The sequence below is a fragment of the Leptonychotes weddellii genome, chromosome 3, assembly GCF_054177405.1.
Source record: "Leptonychotes weddellii isolate Sample4059 chromosome 3, ASM5417740v2, whole genome shotgun sequence".
In the NCBI taxonomy this organism is placed as follows: Eukaryota; Metazoa; Chordata; class Mammalia; order Carnivora; family Phocidae; genus Leptonychotes; species Leptonychotes weddellii.
The window spans coordinates 42,954,689-42,976,290 of NC_138371.1; the positions used below are offsets into that span (position 1 = coordinate 42,954,689).

General features: G+C 35.4%; 1 protein-coding gene across 1 annotated transcript in view; it reads left to right on the forward strand.

Moving 5' to 3' along the window:
* The window catches only part of ZSWIM2 (zinc finger SWIM-type containing 2), an 85,179-nt gene that overhangs the window by 15,828 nt on the left and 47,749 nt on the right, over positions 1 to 21,602 (forward strand). The window contains exon 2 of the mRNA XM_006726947.2: positions 14,219 to 14,262. The gene's annotated coding sequence lies outside the window, so the exon portion shown is untranslated. The remainder of the gene's footprint in view (positions 1 to 14,218; positions 14,263 to 21,602) is intronic.

Genomic DNA, 21,602 nt, shown 5'->3' on the forward strand with positions numbered 1-21,602 from the left:
CAACTGCTAACCTCAAGGAATTACTTCTGAAGTTTCTCAGGGTGGGGGCGGGGGAAGAAATAGCGTACCATTGACTGTGCACCATCAGACCTAAGAGCTCTGAGTATAAGCACCCCACCCACACACAGCTGCATGGCCCAATTTAAGCATGTGATCTTCACAGGGAAAAGTTGGAAAAAAACAGAGTCAGAGATTGCAAAATTCAGGAGATTTTTGCCAAAGTGCTCCCTAGCTTGCCTGAGACACCCTGGATCTGGCTCTTAGACATGCTGAAAGGGCTTTCCTTGATCTCCACAAAGCCAGAAGCAGAGCCTCTCTAGCAGCCAACTGATTCTCCTGGGTCAGTTAACCCAAGTTCAACAGCCTTGTAACATCTGGGCTGCAGCAGAGAAAGACTCTTCTTCTGTTGTTGTTGTGTCCAGCATCAGCCGAGCACAAAATTAAACTAGCTAAATAATGTTGTCTGTCTTTTGATATTTCCATGTGTGATTTTCCTAAATAAAAATAAGGCAGAGTTTGTTTTTTAATCAAGCTGTGTTAGTAGGCCTATATATACTACAGTTTTTCAAAAACGGTTCCTTGTGGAAAAAATGAAAGATACTTATTCAATGGTAAACTATTTGAAATCATGGCCACAAATAAGAAAAATGGAATTTTTCAATGGTAAAAACCTGATAAAGTTAATAGGACGTTAAAGATATAAATATAATTATTAAAAAATCATTATTCCCATGAAGGTAAAAATAACCCATTATTCCATGATACACCCTCTAAGGCAAAAGATACTCAACTGCTTCAATGTATTTGATTTTTTAAAAACCTGGTTGTCAAGTCCATCCCCTTAAATAAAAAGAATGGGGAGGGGAAAACAAAAAGAAACAAAATAATTAGAGGAAAAACAAAGGTATAAAGCAATAATAAAATTTCCTTTCTTTAGTCAGAGGCCATACAGTAATGTTTCTGGGGATGATGATAAATACTCCCTGATAAAGTGTGGTGTGTATTAGGACTTTTGTATTTGGTTCTTCATAAGCAATAGCCAGAGAAGACAATCAATGTATGACTATTAGTATTTTCCTGTGGTCCTAAAAGCAAGGTGCACAACCAGCATAGTTTTTCCAGCACAAATAGGTATATAGATAACACATATGGCCTAGTGTGTTTTGTAACACATGCAAACAAAAAACAAACTTTGAGACACTTTTCTGGGGACTATTTTACTTATTAACCCTGGTTTTGTCTCAAACATGCGTTTTCTCTGTCTGCACTTTGGCAGGGGACCAGCTTAATTCTGCTCTGGTGCTTGGATGGTAGATATTTTAAGGCTCTTTAGCAGTCTACAACCTTTTCCTGCTTGAATCCAAACTAGAAATGGCTCCTACATTTGTACAGAACCACGACACTTCCTATGCAACACCCCTGGAGACCATTGACTTAATATTTTAATATTTAATACTTTATTCTGAGGACATGTGCATTACAGTTGGCCCATTATATCCACATGACATGGGCCTTCCGGTCATAGCCATAAGAAGATACAAGATATGGGTGGCTCAGTCAGTTAAGTGTCTTGCCTTCAGCTCAGGTCGTGATCCCAGAGTCCTGGGATTGAGCAGCATATTGCACTCCCTGCTCCAGGGGGAGCCTGCTTCTCCCTCTGCCTATGCCTCTCTCTCTCTCTCTGTCTCTCATGAATGAACAAATAAAATCTTTTAAAAAAAAGAAGATACAAAATATAGGGAGGCACTGTCCCTAGGGTAAGCAGAAGATTTGAAAGAGTCCAACAAAGAAAGATATTTGTGCATCCCACACAAATGTTCACTGAAAAAATTATGGCTTGTTTAAACATGATACCTTATACAGCCATTAAAACTGAAAATTTTATGAAAAATATTTCAAAATATTAATCAAATCTAATCAAAATAAGAATACAAAAATATTATGAAAATTTATGATAATATGAAATATGAAAATATTATGAAAAATATTTCAAAAATATATGAAAATATGTAATATTGATTTTTAAGAAAAAGTTATATTCAGAATTATAAATATGTATATGCATGTGTGTGTGTGTATACACAGTTGACTGCAAACTTGAAAATGTATTAAAAAATACACATGGAGAGAAAATGAATCAAAACATTGATAGCGGCTATGTCAAAGTTTAAGACTATATATTATTATTTCTGTTTTATCTTCAAAAGTTTTTGTATTTCATTTTGTTTGTAATCTTTTTTAAAAGAAGGGATTTGAAAATCACTTTGTAAAACTCTTCAGATGCTTTTCTTAACAAATCCAATATAGTATATAAAACTACATTGGTAGATATCACTCAAATATATCCACCATTAACAAATCCAATATGATACACAAAACTACATTGGTAGATACAACTAGAATATATCTACCATGACTGTTTAAAACCAGATGCATGCCCCAATTAAAACTGACAACATAAAAATCCCTGAATGAAATGAGCTCTTTAGTTTCCAAAAGGCATGCATTCTTTATTTATGACAAAATTTTAGCCACAAAATGGAAATCCCCTTTTCTTTTGAAATAAGAGAATATAATTAGAACTTTTATCACACAAAGCAAAGGGGAACAATTTTTAAATTATTAAGAAATTGTTTAATTGTATGTTTGAGAAATTGTGTCATTTCCTGACTTAACTGTTTTTAATGTAACTGTTATTTTTCTATCTTCAAAAAATGGGGTCATAATTCCAAAGTGAGGAAAGTAAAATGGCTACTCGCTATCTAGTTTTACATATTTAAGGATTTCTAAGTACTTTATGCTGAAATCTAATAACATATCTCTGTTTGAAATATTATTAGCATAATATTCTCTTAGCAGAGCTCTATGAGCTTTTAACCTGTCTGACACTTTTCCTGTATTTGTGCTCTGTTTAACACAGGCTAGCCCGCAGCTTCCTGTGTGGTGGTGATAACATATGCCTGACTTTGTTGTTGGCTGCTGGAGTGAAAGGGAAGACAATGCCCTTTAACCTATGTAAAGTAGAATAAAGCTTATCAGATCCTCCCCAGATATCATTAAAGGAAATGGGCTGAGAAGCCTACCTCTGGTAGGAAACATATATTTTAGAAAACTGTCACTGCTAATCTTTTTTGTTATGGCACTAGAAAACCACTTCTACAAATTTCAGGCCTTCTAGACAATGAAACCTACCAAGATATACTGAAGAAAGTACCAAGAAAAGCATAACAGGCAATAAATTATCTTCTTGCAACCACTATGGCAAATGCTCTTCACCAAAAGAATTAACTCACTATCAGTATTGGAAATTGAGCCTGAAATCCATTAAATGTTTAAAAGGTAAGAACTAATGCAAAATTTTATTAAACTTGCTTATAAACTATAAGCATATAATATTACTTACATTTAAATTGCAACAGATTTATTCCCAACTAAGTTTACTCAGTCTCTCAGGAAGTTCTATCAGGCAGCATACTGATGGTCACACATTCAGATCTTCTTGCCACCTCCCCATCTCCACTTTCACATACACAGGAAATCTGTTAGACCTAATAAACGAATGCAATAAGGTTGCAAGATACAAAATCAACATACGAAAATTAGTTGTGTTTCTACAGCCTAACAATAAGCAATCTGAAAGAAAATTAAGAAAACAATTCTGTTTACAATAGTATGAAAAAGAATAATGTATTTAAGAATAAACTTAACAAGGAAGTGAAAGATTTGTATACTGAAAACTACAAAGCATTGCTGAAAAAAGTTAAAGGAGACATAAGTAAATAGAGATCCCATGTTCATGGATTGGAGGACATCACAATGTTAAAATGATTATACTACCTAAAGCAATCTACAGAATCAGGGCAATCCCTTTCAAAACTCCAATGGCATTTTTACAGAAATAGAAAAAATAATCCTAAAATCATATGGGACCCCAAAAGACTCTGAAAAACCAGAATCTTGAGAAAGAATAAAGCTGGAAGCCTCATACTTCATTATTTCAAAACATACTACAAAGCTACAGTAATCAAAACAGCATGGTACTGGTATAAAGATAGAGACCAATGAAACAAACAAACAAAAAAGAGCCTAGAAATAAATCCGCACATCAACTGATCTTCAACAAGGGTACCAAGAGTACACAATGGGGAAAAGGTAGAGTCTTCAACAAATGGTATTGGGAAAACTGGATATCCACAGGCAAAAGAATGAAATTGGACTCTATCTTACTCCATACACAAAAATCAACTCCAAATGGATTAAAGACAAACATGAGACATGAAACTATAAAGCCAGAAAGCCGAAAATTGTATTTGTTGATAAGGATGTGGAGAGATTGAAACCCTTGTGCCCCTTTGGTGGGAATGTAAAATGGTGCAGCCGCTATGCAGGACAATATTAGTTTTTAGTTCCTAAAAAAGTTAAAATGGAATTACCATATGATCCAGAAATCCTACTTCTCAGTATTTATCCAAAAGAATTGAAATCAGGATCAGAAAGAGGCATCTGTACTTCCATGTTCATTGCCCCTTTGTTCACAATAGCTAAGAGGTAGAAGCAACCTAAATGCCCACCAACAGATGAATGGATAAATAAAATGTGGTTTATACATAATATGGAATATTATTCACCCATAAAAAATTCTATCATATGCTACAACATGGATTAACCTTGAGGATATAATGCTAAGTGAAATAAATCAGTCATAGAAGAACAAATACTACATCATTCCACTTATATGAGGTATCTAAAATAGTCAAACTCATCAAAGCAGGAAGTAGAATGATGGTTGTCAGGAGCTGAGGGAAAGGAGAAATGTGGAGTTGATATTCAATGGGTCTAAAGTTACAATCACACAAAATAAAAGAATTCTAGAGATCATGTGCACAACATTGTGCTTATAGTTAGAAGTACTGTACTGTACACTTAAAAATTTTAAGGAGTAAAAAAGGTATTATACTTGCATAGCACACAAATCACTTTACCTGATATGGTTGCAATCTAAGGATGTAATTCAAAGAATAATCAGTAGAATAGCATTTGTATCAACGTGTCCAGTTTTTCTTAAGAACTCAGGTAAAATATAATCCTGTGTTATATAATGTCTACAATAAATTTTGACCATCTTATAAGTATCAAATAATAGCGCATCCCTTTTTTTATTAAAAACCCCATACAACTGACACATCACTCCACTCCCAGCTCTTAGATTCCAGAACAGTTTAAAATTCTGAGCCCAAATCTAGCACACATCCATTCTCAGAATTTCTAGATTTTCAACATGATCAGGTTATTTATGGATACTCATTCTTTCCATCTCTGCATTGTTTCTATAACCCATATCTCTTACCTTCAAGTAAGAGATGGCTTTGTTAAGATGCTAACTTGTCTGCTATTTTGCATGCTGTGTAAATAGCTCCAGTAGCCTGTTGGTAAACCTCTCTGCAGTCCCTACTCTCAGCTCCTAATTTCTCAAAAACTAATAAAAGCTTTTTTGTTATTTAAGGAGCAAATAGCTCATGTAAAAAGGTGGAGAAGGAGGTATACAAAGAATCTCACAGAATCCCAAAGCATGAATAAAACCAGACCTAGAAATCAGAAAATTATTAATATCAGGTTGTTCTCCATATCTCTGCTTCTGTCACTGCTTAGGAAGGAGTGTGTGTCCTGAGTCCAACTACCTAAGCCTAAAATCTTGTTCCACCATTTGCTGTCTATATCACTCTGAATAAACCATTTAATATATTTAAGCCTTATGTTCTCTGTCTAAAGAATGGGAACAAAAAAGTACCTTTCTAATAAAGATACAGGACATTAGAGATGTAAAGTTCTTAGACAAATATGTGTAGTATGTAGTAAGTGCTCCATATGTGTCAAATGATTGTCTTTGCTTCTTTGTCTAAACTGAATCACTCAAGGGGTGCCTAGGTGGCTCAGTCCTTAAGCATCTGCCTTTGGCTCAGCGTTAAACGTCTGCCTTCGCCTCAGGTCCTGATCCCGGGGTTCTGGGATCGAGCCCCTCATCCAGCTCCCTGCTCCGCAGGAAGCCTGCTTCTTCCTCTCCCACTCCCCGCCGCTTGTGTTCCCTCTCTTGCTGTCTCTGTCTCTCTCTGTCAAATAAATAAAATGTTTAAAAAATAAAAATTAAGAAAATAAATAAACTGAATCACTCAGACTCAACATGGCTGCCACCGAACTCTATAATCACCAACTGGTTCATCATCCTATTTGAGAATGCAACACAAACAATAATATGGCTAATATTGGGTCAACTGTCTTCTGTGTTTAAATAAGTGTTGCTCACAGTCAGAATTTTGAGACCTGAAGGTTAGCACTGTCTAGGAGTTGTGAACATGCTAAATTCACACAGGCAATAGAACCTGTCTTGGACACCATGTCCTGAATCTATAAATTGCATACTCTTGGTAAATTACTGTTTACAGTTACAGTCATCTTTCTGCTGTCGTTTCCAACAAATCGGTGGCACATATAGGGCTAGACCAAAGAGGACTGATTTCTACTTGAGGACTTTTCCTCTGTCTTATGCCTCTAAATAGCTGTTTTAAGCTAAGCAATTTATTTCACCTCTCTGATCACTGGTTTTCTCAACTGTATAATATAACCTGTATAGAACAATGTTTCTCAAACTCTATCCCCATGCAGCCATGGCAGACTGCTGCTCACAGGCACAACACTCTTCTACGGACTATAGCACAAATGAGATGGACAATAGAGAATGAGAAACTCCTAGAAATTTCTTTGTAACTTCACTCCTTTTCCTCCAACTTAAAGAACATATGTATCTATCAGTGAGTAAATCAGGGCACTTGAAACAACATAAATAGATGATCTCTAAAACCTTTTCAGTCCTGAAATTTGCAACTCTAAGCAATCTCAAGACATATTCAAAGAAGATCCTTTAGATAATCTAAAGTAACATAAATGTGCTACATTTCTCGAGTAATTCTGTGGCCTTATATTAAATGAACAAAGATTTGGGTAAGTATTCTCAAGAAAGTATGTTTCATATACATTGGGGAAAAAAGCAAAGTGGTTGTACCTTAGACTGGTTGAAGAGCTAATAAAATTACAGAATCATTCCTTATCTATTAACATTTGCAGAATTATTTTATGAAATATTGATGAAGACATATGGAGTTTATTATTCAGTTCCAAACATAGCCTACTTTCTTATTCTTAACACTAATTCAAGAAATAATTCATGAAATATATAAAACAAATAATTCTAATGTCTTTCAAGTTTATTTTCGGGGCATAAATATGAGCACTTCCTTCAGTCAAAAACTTTGGGCATCTTTGCAAAAAGTATTTGACATAAAATAGGGTTAAGTCTGAAATTATCTTCTAAATTATTAGGATAAAAATGTTTTATTAACAAAAATATTTCCAAGTTTTATATTACCTTATTCCAATATTTCTACAGGGCCAATTGCCCTCTCGGGCTATTCCCAGTGGGCACGTCCCTTCATTAATGGCAGAGAGAACAATTCTTTTAGGACAGGATTTCCTGTTCAGTGACTGTAAAATTGCAAGGATGTTAGTTTGGAATAACTTTGATCTAAGTACTTAATAGTAAGTAATAATAGCATATATTTGACAGACCCAGATTAAAATGTGGGCCTACCTACAGGAATAATTTTCATTCATTTTCTATTTTGTTTTAAAGACATCAACTTGTGTTCCTTTAATTCCCAAAAGTAAATGATACGTTCTATTTTTTAAGATTAACCTAACATAATAAAATATACCAGTTGAGCAACTCTATATCAACCGTTATGAGACTGCAATAATGGGTAGCATGAGCAATACATTCCTATCAAGACTCATTAAATTTTCTGGTTAATTCTCTCCGCTTTTCTAGAGAATGATCTGAAAATCATACTTAAATTTTAGTCAAGAAGAGAATTGCAATATCGTAATCAGTGAACAATATAGTTTTCACAGTTCTGCAACCAGTCCAGAAAATATTGGAGCAAGCCTAGTAAGTGGATTCCAAGGCAAATCATAATGGTGTAGAACTATCATTGTTTAAGTGAACTGATAGGTTGGATTTCTCCAGGAAGGTGTTTAGGTGCCAAAACCCATTTCATGTACAACAGGGAGTTACTATAGTAAGTGGTAGTGGAGACTTTCTGACCAAATTAGTTAGAATTACACAATTCTAAAATGGAGCCACAGTTCCAACCCGAAATGGCTTCTAGACTGGATGACAGTTTCTCAGCAAGGAATGTCATTGACTGCAAATAACATAATAAAATAGCAAAATAACAAGCACATTCAGCCATCATACACACTGAGAAATCTGAAGGTGGGCAGTTTAAATGTTTGCTGATAAACTAAAAATGACAGAGTTCTGGGATTTTATCTCTGCAGTTCTTTTGGCCTTTCCTTCAGGCTTGCAAAATGGGTTCCATAGTTCCAGACATCATATGTCTAAAGGCAGGACTCTGGAAGGGGGGGAAGCAAGCAGTGGTACTAGAGTATGATAAATTTATTTTTATAAATGAGGGTTAAATCTTTCCCAAATGTTCTCCAACAAATTTGTCCTTTCTTCTTAATTGTCTAAACAGTGTCATATGACCATCCCTGGGTGCACAGGATTATGGGAAAGGGACCACTTGGCTAAGGAAAATGTGAATGCCAGACCACAAATGATTGGTTCAGGCCACTTTCGAGTCTGCACAAATAGATTTGTGATTCCGTTAGCATTAAAAGGAGGCTAATCTCGGGGGTGGGGGTGGTGGGGAGGAATAAACTGATACATGCACTAACATGTATGTATCTCAAAAATGTTATGCTAAATGAAAGCATTATGCCGGAATCAAAAGGCCACATACTGTATGATTTGATTTATCACATTCTGAAAAAGATAATACTATAGGGACAGAAATCAGATCAGTGGTTTCCAGACGCTGGAAAGGGGATTGCCTACAAAAACGCATGAAAGAGATTTTTTTCAAATAATGGAAATCTTTTCTATCCTGAATGTGGTGTTAAACTACTATATAAATTTGTCAAAATTCATAGAACTGTATACCCAAAATGGGTTGCTTTTTGTTAAGTATAAATTATATTTGAATAAACAACAAAAAAGGGATTTCTCATGCAAAGGCAATTAGCAGTCTATATTACAACTCCATTACTATTTCTCCCTGAGACCCTTGGCATATTCTGAAACTCTTCATAGAGATCTAGAATTAAATCAATTCATTTTAAAACCATACCCAAAAGTAGCCTAGACCTGGAAAATCATTTCAGTGAGAGACTAGTTAATTAAGAAAAAAGTTCCAGGTATGCCAGAAAGTTCCTGGAATAATCTTAGCATTTGTTTTGGCCCACATCTCTTTCCCATGGTCAGCAACAACATGTGGAGCTGGACTTTGCCAGAAAATAGTCCTCCGGCTGCTTTCTCTCTGCACAGCATTCAGAACTTTGTGTGCCATTTGAGGATGGCTAGTTAATGTAAAAATGTGATCAATTACACATACTAGCAGTTACATTTCAGTACAAAAACTTTTAGAAAATGTTAATCTTATAAAAAAGAAATTTCTTACATAGAAAACCTTAGTTTAGCCTGTTTATACTTCTTCAAGTATATCAATAATCTATTCAAGAAAGTAAAATATAAAACATTAAATATTTTCTTTTTTTAAAGATTTCTTTATTTATTGGGGGGGGAGGGGCAGAGAGAGAGAGAAAGAGAGAGTCTTAAGCAGACTCCGTGCTGAGCGCAGAGCCCAGTGCAGGGCTCCCTCTCACCACCCTGAGATCACAACCTGAGTGGAAACCAAGTGTTGGTGCTTAACCAACTGCACCACCCAGGTGCCCCCTAAATATTTTTTTACAGTAGTTAAGCCTGTTTCTTAATGTTGTTAAAAGAGACACTTTAGCTTCCCATTTTTGGTTTAGATGATGCCTCTGAATTAAAAACCAAAATTGTATTGGATGAACATATTTCTAAATGTGTATTAGCCATTGATCTAGTGCTTAAATGAAACAGTATTGGCACAATTAAAATTGAACAGAACAGTCACTAAAACTAGGCAACAGGCCTAAAAAGCTTATAAATGACCTTCCCTACGATATTACCCCTTTTGGCCTGGTTCACATGGCAGTGGTTCTTTAAAAAGTTATAACATAGTAAATATATACAATAGCAATTATGAATAAAATCTGAGAAATTCAATCTTTTCTATGATTTTAAAAATCTAGATGTTTAAAATCACATAGACCAAGCATTTAAACATTTGACTATTCCGGGCGCCTGGGTGGCTCAGTCGGTTAAGCGACTGCCTTCGGCTCAGGTCATGATCCTGGAGTCCCGGGATCGAGTCCCGCATCGGGCTCCCTGCTCAGCGGGGAGTCTGCTTCTCCCTCTGACCCTCCTCCCTCTCGTGCTCTCTGTCTCTCATTCTCTCTCTCGCAAATAAAAAAAAAAAAAATCTTAAACATTTGACTATCCCTTCATTTTATCTAAATGTTTTGACATTTTAGAGCAGGAAAATTAGGAGTAAGAAATAATGGGACTAGGGCACTGGGTTGCTCAGTCATTGAGTGTCTGCCTTCGGCTCAGGTCATGATCCCAGGGTCCTGGGATCAAGCCCCACATCAGGCTCTCTGCTCAGCGGGAAGCCTGCTTCTTCCTCTCCCACTCACCCTGTTTGTGTTCCCTCTCTGACTGTCTCTCTCTCTGTCAAAATAAATAAATAAAACCTTAAAAAAGAAAGAAAGAATGGGACTAAAATGAACCAAGCAGGATTTTTATTTTGAGTAGATTTTGAGAAACAGCTAATAGGCATGTAAATGAATATGCTTTTTAAAAGCAATGGACAATCTCCAATATCTATTCTAAAATTTGAATAGTGATTTCCTACCACCTTGCCTCCAATCTTCTAATGTGGTTAATCTTGAGAGGTCATTTAGAGATCAAGAGTACTCTGTTAGGTTAGCTGTAAAATGTACAGCAACTTCCACCAAATTTCCCAAGCTTGCCTTCAGTGGGATATGTGTTCCCTAGTTGCAGAATCAAACATAATACCCTTATAAACACAGCAGTTCTGCTGAGTAACCAAACTTAACCTCTCAAAACAAAACATTTCTATTAAAATAACTTGTTTGGCATATCATTAGGGTTGTACTATTATTAGTTCTAGGCAAACAGATGTCTTCCTGGATGAAATCCAAGCCAGGCATCTTTTTTTTTTTTTTGGCAAGTGGGTGATATATTAAATTATACTTTTTCCAGCTCAGTAAGCTTTTAGCATTAGAAAGAGATACAATCTTGCAATTCCATTTGACTTGAATTTTTAATCTACTCTTTTATAGTACATATTACAGCAATTTGATTCCTTACAAATGCAAGATAGTAAATTCCATGTTTTCTAAAAATGTAGATACACTAGTCAATGACATAAAAAAGTTCAAAACCAAAATATTTATAATTTTAAGAGCGTCAATATCCATTCTTTTATAAATGAAAAATATGTGTTAATATTATGTCTAAAATATCCATAGTAATGTCAAAAATTAAAGCATCCTTCAGCAGTACCACCATCTGTAAGGGACTTTAAAATGTACTAAACACTTATACTGAAACTTTTTCTTTTATTATGAAAGTGAAAATTCCCTTTACTCTTTTCCCATATAAATACATGTTTTAGCAATGCTTTCCATAGTAAAAGTAATTTTAAAATTTTCCCCTATTCAAGTTTGTAAAGGTTGAAAAAAGAACCATCGCAGAAACAACTACTTTTCCCATTATACATTTATACCTTCTTCCTTTTAGTAATAACAATCCCGCTGAGCACACTGTTACACAGCTTGATGTCATATTTACTAGCTTCCCTTGCCACCACCAATGGTTATATGACCATGTTCTGACCAGTGGGATATGATCAGAAGTGATGTGTGCTACTTCTGGATCATTTCCTTAAACAGAAGTTGCTTTCTCTTTTTTTTCTTCTTCTATATCCCCTTTCCTCCTTCCTGGGGACTGCTGCCAATGAGCTAACTTTGGCAGTAGGAAACAAGAAACAACAAAATATAAGGACCCTCAAATTCTGATTGATCTTAGAGGCCACTGTATATTTAATTCTTTGTTGTAGCTGTTTAGTCTATTTGATGCATCATTTTTTATGATGTGGTTAATTAGTACAATGTAATATGCAAAAAAGATTTTAGATGTCATATTATTTTGTCTGGTAACAGTCTGTTTGTTATTTTCAATCCATGTGGTTCAGGTAGGGAATACCTCATCACCAAACTTTTCTACAGGGATACCAAAAATCGAGATCTGATCACTCAGGGTATTGCATTGTGCTGACCATCATGAATGTTTCATGGCTGGATACATGGCCTGCATCAGGCCCATAAAATCTCTCCCAGCTTTTTTTTTTTTTAAACTATCAGCAAAAAGATCCATCTTCTCCTTCAGAGTTTAAAAGCACTAAGTACTAAGCAAGTTTGGATTACTGATGCTCTCTTGGCCACCCATGTGGGGAAAATCTTCTTAGAAATAAATGCAACACTAAGAAAGCCAAGAGAGGAAGAAACAGGGGTATCTTGATGATATTATTTAAGCTCCTGCATCCAGCTGTGCTAAAGCTACATGCGTTCTGGGCTTCCTACTTTTCTGGGCCAATAAATTCCCCCTTATCATTAAAACTAATTAAAGTTGGATTTTTTATAATTTGCAATTAAATAACTCTAGTCATAGCTGTTAATTATAGTCATTTTAATTGACAGAAAATATCAAGTCTTTTAATCTAAAAATAGTTCTTAACTTCAAAGTCATCCCCATGTTCCCAAGAATATCAGTAGGAGATTGTTGCTAGTCATCTTATTTTACACAATCATTCTGGCTTATTAAAAGCTAAATCTGTGACATTTTCAACCTGATGACACCAACTCTGATTTGCAGTTTCAGCCTATTCTCTGCTGTCATCCAGACATACAAATACTCTCTAACACATAATGCCATAAACAAATAATTATAGTATATAGAATATAATTTAATAATATTATCATTTGAATTATACTTCTTCTGGTAATATGTAGTACCTCTATCCCTCATTTTAGGTAATGAAAGAGATATGAGATATATTTGGAAGAGAATTTTCAAACTAAATTATATAAACATAAATATATAATTGGAACCTATTTTTGTCCCAGTCTATATGGAGTGAACAAATAATATATAAATTCAAATAGGCTTTATTACAAATTGGCAACACAAATTCGTTCCACTAAGTTAAGATTTGGAAGTCTTGGCTACCTCTAATCACTGACAATTCATTCAAGAGAAAGTATTTGAGCACTACTCCAGGCAGTGTTCCAAACATTCAGAATACTGCACTGAAGAAAACAGTCAAGTTCTTACTTCTTAAGTGGTGAATTGAGTTTTCTTACATGTATTGAATCTCCTTACACCATCTGATGAGAGGGTTCTCTTCAGGATTCATCCAATCACAGTCAACATTGACTTGAATGCCTTTCTATATCATGAATCCTGAGGAAGAACTAGTGCTTGCTTGGACACATATACTAAAATTGGAATGATACTGAGGAAGAACTAGAGTTACAGATTGTTGGCCTCGTTGGACCACTCATACCACCTGAGGCCTCTGCCAGTCTCTACTTAGAACCTTCAAACCTGGGGACATTAATCCCACTGTCACTGTTTATCCAGTCTAGCATAACATTCACACCCTTTACTGACCTTTCCTTTCATCTGATACCTACCTCAACACTTCTTCAATTTAACTGCCAATGCTTTTGTCTTTCCCAATGCTTTCCTTTATACACGCTGGAATTCTTTTTTATTGTTTTGTTTTGTTTTGTTTTGTTTATGTAACAATGAATATTATTTATGGCAGAAGGCAGTGTTAAGCACGGATTTAAGTCTTTGTTGTTTTACTGAGCACAACTGGTCGCATAACAATGTGGTATAGGACAGATGGGAATGGAAGTTTTGATATTAGCAATATAACTCAACTATTTGCACTCCTTTCAAGTTTATGCCAAAAATCACATGGTGATCTATTATCAAAAAGTATATTTTAATGATCTATTAACTTCTTCAATTGTTTTGAAAGCAAAGAATTAGAAATGCCTTGACTTTCAAAAGGATTTGTTTTTGAGCCATTAGAGACATTCTCTTTCTTATCATCAATACAAATTTTCTTTTTGTTTGGTGTTCCAGGAACTTTCACACCCTGGGATGATGAATACCAGATTGGATATAAGGTATGATTTTGTTTTCTAAAATGAGAGAAGTTTGGTTACAAAAGGAAAGTGGGAAAAAAAGACATGCATGATGTTTTAACTGACGTTCTCAGGCCGATTAATATTAGGAAACAGTAAGTATGGGAGGTGAGTATGTGGACATTGAATCTCTTAAAATTCTATGCCCGTGAACTTTGTAAAGTTTTTGTGGACTTCAAGAGTGCATACATCAGTTTGAAGATTGCTGATCCACTGCCCCAAAGTCCCACGTTTAAGTCAGCTGGCTTTAGCAAACACTGAGTAACATGTTCTCTTGCTCCCCTTTTTTTAATATCCATAGTGCATCAGAATGTAGTCCACAGTCTGTATTCACTATCTTCACTTTCTTACCTCCTACTTATTTCTCAGCCTACAGTAAGTATAGACGGTAATTCATTCACATAGCTCCACTGAACTAGCTCATGTAAGAGTCACAGACAATTTCCTAATTTACAAATCCATCTACTTCTTTTATTGCTCAAATGGCTGGACTTATTTGCAGTATTTGACCTTAATGACCACTCCATTTTTCTTGAAATTCACTACTCTCTGGGCCTGCTGCTTTATTCCTGCTTTTCCAGCCTGTTTTCCAAGACCCTGTTATACTGTTGGTCCTAAAATATTGTTCTGCAAGGTTTCTGCTTTTTCTTTCATTGAACAGCTCCACCTGGATGATCTAGTTTACCTCTCTGGCCCCTCCTACATCATAACTTCTGTATCTCCAGCTCAAACTTTTCCACCAAATGCATCTGTTTTACAGCCAGTGCTTGTCAGACAGCTTCACTTTGCTGTCTGCTACACTGCCTCAAAATGGTAAAATCTGAATTCATTATCCTTCCTGCCAAATTTGTGCCTCTTCCTGGAGTCTCAAACTTTAATGAATGCCACCACCAAGCCTTCTAAAGCCTTAGAAAACCCCAAGAGTTCTTCTCAATTCTTCACATTTTACTTCCATGAGTGACCAAGTCTTATTGATCAAATCTCTTACACATGTATCTTCTCTATTCACATTATTAATTTGTCCTTTTAACAAGCATTTATTACACACCTATTATGTTCCAGGTACTATTTTAAACATAATGAACAGAATGTAATGTACATTCATTCTGTAATGTACAGAATGTTCCTTGTATTTTTAGATGTGTGTGTGTATATATACACATACATATACATATGTATATATGTATACATATCCTCCACTTTAGATTTGTAACATATAAAATTTCTTTAATCTAAATTTTTAAGATTATTTTGCCAAAAAAATAAAAAATAAAACAGATCAATGAAACCAGGAGCTGATTCTTTGAAAAAAAATTAATAAAATTGATAAACCCCTAGCCAGACTTATCAAAAAGAAAAGTAAAAGGACCCAAATAAATAAAATCACAAATGAGAGAGGAGAAATCACAATCAATACCACAGAAATATAAAAATTATATAAGAAAGTATTATGAAAAATTATATGCCAACAAATTGTACAACTTGGAAGAAATGGATAAATTCCTAGAACCATACAAACTACCAAAAGTGAAACAGGAAGAAATAGAAAACTTAAATAGATTAATAACCGGCAAAGAAATTGAATCAGTAATCAAAAATCTCCCAATAAACAAAAGTCCAGGACCATATGACTTCATAGGAGAATTCTACTACATTCATAGTGTATTTTTTTAAAGATTTTATTTATTTATTTGACAGAGAGATAGCGAGAGCAGGAACACAAGCAAGGGGAATGGGAGAAGGGGAAGCAGGCTTCCTGCCGAACAGGGAGCCAGACGTGGGGCTCAATCCCAGGACCCCGGGATCACAACCTGAGTGGAAGGCAGACGCTTAACAACTGAGCCACCCATGCGCCCCTCTACTAAACATTTAAAGAAGAGTTAATACCTATTCTTCTCAAACTATTCCAAAAAAGTAGAAATGGAAGGAAAACTTCCAAATTCATTTGATGAGGCCAGCATCACTATGATACCAAAACCAGACAAAGACTCCACTAAAAAGAGAACTACAGGCCAATATCCCTGATAAACATGAACACAAAAATTCTCAAATACTAGCAAATCAAATCCAACAGTACATTAAAAGAATCATTCAACACAATCAAGTGGGATTTATTCCTAGATGGCAAGGGTGGCTCAATATTGGCAAATCAATCAACGTGATACACCACACTAATAAAAGAAAGGATAAGAACCATATGATCCTTTCAATAGATGCAGAAAAAGCATTTGACAAAATACAACATCCATTCATGATAAAAACCCTCAACAAAGTAGGTTTAGAGGGAACATACCTCAACATAATAAAGGTTATATGTGAAAAACCCACAGAAACCATCATCCTCAATTGGGAAAAAAGAGAGCCTTTTCCCCAAAGTCAGGAACAAGACAGAATGTCCACTCTCACCACTTTTACTCAACATAGTACTGGAAGTCCTAGCCACAACAATCAGACAACAAAAATAAATAAAAGCATCGAAATTGGCAAGGAAGAAGTCAAACTTTCACTATTTACAGATGACATGATACTCTATATTGAAAACCTGGAAGACTCCACCAAAAAATTGTTAGAACTGATACACGAATTTAGTAAAATCACAGGATGTAAAACCAATGTACAGAAATCTGTGGCGTTTCTATGCACCAATAATGAAGCAGCAGAAAGAGAATTCAAGGAATCAATCCCATTTACAATTGCACCCAAACCATAAGATACCTATGAATAAACCTAACCAAAGAGGTAAAAGTTCTGTACTCTGAAAACAAACATGAAAGAAATTGAAGATGACACAAGGAAATGGAAAGATATTCCATGCTCATAGATTGGAAGAACAAATATTGTTAAAATGTCTATATTACCCAAAACAATCTACACATTGAATGTAATCCTATCAAAATACCACCAGCATTTTTCACAGAACTAGAACAATCTTAAAATTTGTATAGAACCACAGAAGACCCCGAATAGCCAAAACATTCTTGAAAAAGAAAAGCAAAGCTGGAGGCATCACGATTCCAGACTTCAAGCCATATTACAAAGGTGTAGTGATCAAAACAGTATGGTACTGACACAAAAACAGACACATAGATCAATGGAACAGAATAGAAAACCCAGAAATGAACCTACAACTATATGAGCAATTAATCTTAGACAAAGCAGGAAAGAATATCCAATGGAAAAAGATAGTGTCTTCAACAAATGATATTGGGAAAATTGGAGAGCAACATGCATAAGAATGAAACTAGACCACTTTCTTGCACAATGCACAAAAATAAATTCAAAATGGATGAAAGACCTAAATGTGAGATAGGAAAACATCCAAATCCTATAGGAAAACCCAGGCAGTAACCTCTTTGACATCAGCTGTAGCAACTTCTTACTAGATATGTCTCCTGAGGCAGGGAAACAAAAGCAAAAATAAATTCTTGGGATTTCATCAAGATAAAAAGCTTCTGCACAGTGATGGAAACAATCAACAAAACTAAAAGACAACCTATGGAATGGGAGAAGATATTTGCAAATGACATATCTGATAAAGGATTAGTATCCAAAATATATAAAGAACTTATACAACTCAACACCAAAAAAGCAACCCAGTTAAAAAATGGGCAGAAGATGTGAATTGACATGTTCCCAAAGAAGACATCCAAATAGCTAACAAACATATGAAAAGGTGCTCAGCATCGCTCATCATTAGGGAAATGCAAATCAAACTACAAGATATCACCTCACACCTGTCAGAGTGGCTAAAATTAACAACACAGGAAGCAACAGGTGTTGTCATGGATGCAGAGAAAAGGGTACTGTCTTACACTGTTTTTTGAATGTAAACTGATGCAGCCACTCTGGAAAACAGTATGGCGTTTCCTCAAAAAGTTAAAAATAGAACTACCCTGCAATCCAGCAATTGTACTACTAAGTATTTACTGATTTGAAGGGATACAGGCACCCCAATGTTTATAGCAGCATTATTAACAATAGCCAAATTATGGAAAGAGCCCAAATGTCCATCAACTAATGAAAGGATAAAGAAGAAGCGGTATATAATGAAATGTTACTCAGCCATCAAAAGAATGAAATCTTGCCATTTGCAACAACGTGGATGGAGCCATAGAGTATTATGCTAAATGAAATAAGTCAGAGAAAGACAAATACCGTAAGATTTCATTAATACGTGGAATTTAAAAACTGAAACAGATGAACATAGTGGGGGAAAAAAGAGAGAGGCAAACCGTAAAACAGACTCTTAACTATAGAGAACAAACTGAGGGTTGCTGGAGAGGGGGTGGGTGGGGGATGGGTTAAATAGGTGATAGGTATTAAGGAGGGCACTTGTGATGAGCCCTGGATTTTTTATGTATGTAATGAATCACTAAATTCTATACCTGAAACCAATGTTACATTGTATGGTAACTAACTGGAATTTAAATAAAAACTTGGAAAAAAGAGATTATTTTGCCAAAAATAGAAGGGCTTTAATATTATCAATTCACCTAAAATGTCTCTGGTCTCTTTCTGTACAGTATGGAATAATTTAATATCCCTAAATTTCTATAGTTTGTATTGTTGGGTATTGACTTTTTATTATGTGATTAATTAATATCATGAGTAAATTGACACTGAAAGTAAGTCTTTTATTATGAAGAAATAGCATGAACAAGTGGAATTTCCTGTGAATTTTGAGGAAAAATTTCAGATTATAACTGAAAATTACTTAGTGAGAGACTTATAATACTTCATTAAAGTCAAAATACATTGCCAATGAATATCTCCCTATTGCCTGTGGCTAAAACTTATTAAAATATTGACCACATTACAAACTACCCAAAGTGGCACACTTAAAACATTTTTATGTACTGTAATTTGAAAAATACTTCAACATGTCATTTTTTCCTTTAAAATGTTAACTTTTGTGGGGTGCCTGGGTGGTGCAGTCAGTTAAGCATGGGACTCTTGGTTTCAGCTCAGGTAGTGATCTCAGGGTCATGAGATGGAGCCCCCAATTGGGGTTGGGCTCTGCACCCAGTGAGGAATCAGCTTGGGATTCTCTCTCCTGCTGCCCCTGCCCCCCATGCGCGCTGTCTCTCTCAATCTCTCTCGTGCTCTCTCACATGCGCTCATTCTCTCTCTCTAAAATAAATAAATCTTTTTTTTAAAATGTTAACAGTTGTGGGACACCTGGCTGGCTCAGTCAGTAGAGCATGAGACTCTTGATCTCGGCGTGGAGCGTACTTAAAAAAAAAAAAAAAAAAATGTAAAATGTTAACAGTTCTATTAAGCAAAAAATTTTTGCATACTAAGGAAAATAGAACTCATATGAAATAACTTTCATGAATATTCATGTTTTTACTATTTAATATAAGATGAAGCTTATGTTCTAACAAATCAAGGTCATGCCAACACAAAGCCAAAGCCTCTGATGCTATATTGGGTAGTCAGAGAGGGAAAAATAAGTTAAAAATATCTAACTTATGAATTACCCAACACGTTCTCTTAATAAGAAAGCTTATCAGTCAACATGGTACTAAGCTAGTCAATTATTGCTCATATCCTTTAAAGCATATTTATAAACTAGATAACACAAGGGGGAAATGTTATACTTTTGATCTTTCTATTGGCCGAATGTCTTTCATAACTTACTGACTGAAAACCCAAAATACAATGCAGGAAACATACTCATTGCTATCATTCCTGTGTGTGATTGTTTTCTTTTTCTATTCTCTTGATGTAGATTAGCACCAAAGCTTAACTAATTTAATCAGCTGACATTAATTTGAATAGGTACAATAAAAATGAACATTTGGGTAGACAGTAATTCTTATAATACACAAGAGATTATTAAATCTAAATGTCACATCATCATCCTTGGAAAGATAAATAAAAATAGGTTTGAACAAGCAAGGATTTAATCCTTGGTCACCCAACAACATTCAAATTCACAGTGTTATGCTGACATCTAGTGGAATGAAAACAAGATCCAAGTGCTGCTGAGCTCTTCACTCTGCTTTTTACACTTAACTTAACCTATAGAATAAATAATACAAATACACACGATACACATATTCTAAATATATGACAAAAGACAATATAGCTTTGGGGCCAATTTGGTAAGAAGTTACTTAAAAGCAATCAGATGCTATTAGATCTCAAGTAATAAAACTTCACCAAATTCTATGAGAATTAAATTGTTTAAAAGTAGCCATGGAGTTTATTTTATTTTGACCCACGTTTTTTTACACACCAACCACATTTTAAACTTTTATTTGCATATTTTAAAAACTGTGCATTCCAACAATTAAAATCATCTGAAGAAAAAAAATGGCACTCTGACATTGTAGAGCCTGCCTGACACCTTGGACCAATTTAGTTTTTACTGGTCATCCCCACCCAGCTTCTTCCATTCCTTCCCCGCCAGCCAGACAGGCAGACGGGAGAGGAGACTCCGTGTTTATGGTCAGTAGTTCAGATTCTTTGATGAGAAAAGGGGCAGTAGCCGTTTAACTTGATCTACGCTCTTCTCATCTCACACAGTTAAACAGCTCACAGAAGTAAAGTAAGAAGGCGATGTTTGCGGAAGGTACAGCACATATTGGCGGCCTCATTACGATTCACCTGCTTGCTTCTCTGGTTCAGCCGTTTCTTTTGAAAGCGTTTCTGTCTTCCTCAATTACGATTTATTGAATTTCTCAGTCTCAGCCATATCGTGTTCATCAGACATGGTTGCAGAGGAAGCGAAGTCTCGTCTGCATGGTAGCGGCTGCAAGTCTTTATCAGAGCTTTAAACGAACATAGTTTAAAGAATCGATGCTTGTTAAGATGAAAGTGGCCCGTGGACCCTCTACACCCATTCTCCTTCCCCCGCAGCAAATAATTTAAAGTATTTGGTTGATTTTCTGTGTCTATTTTTTTTTTTTATCTTCAAACAACTTCTTAATTTTTCATTTACTTCCCACAATGGAAGCTAAGGATTTAACTTTTTCTCACCTCTTCCTCACCACACACGGTCACCCTTCCCATTCTCTCATTTTCCCAAACCAGTTCTATCATGCTTTCAGTTAGGTCACTATTCGGTGTGTTAAAATGTCATCAGTAGGTAAACACCAATCAGAGTAATGCTATGATTAAATTTCAAATTTCTGTACAGTATTTTTATTCCTAGAACTGATAATTGTTGAGGAAGTATTTGTTTGCCCCTAAGCCTGGGTTCCCTAGAAAAGAGTACCTAAGGTAAAACTTACATGCCAGCCTTTTACTGGGGGGTGAAAACCTTAGAGACACAGGAATAAAGGGAAGGAGAGAGGGGCAGGAAAATATGAGGGGCA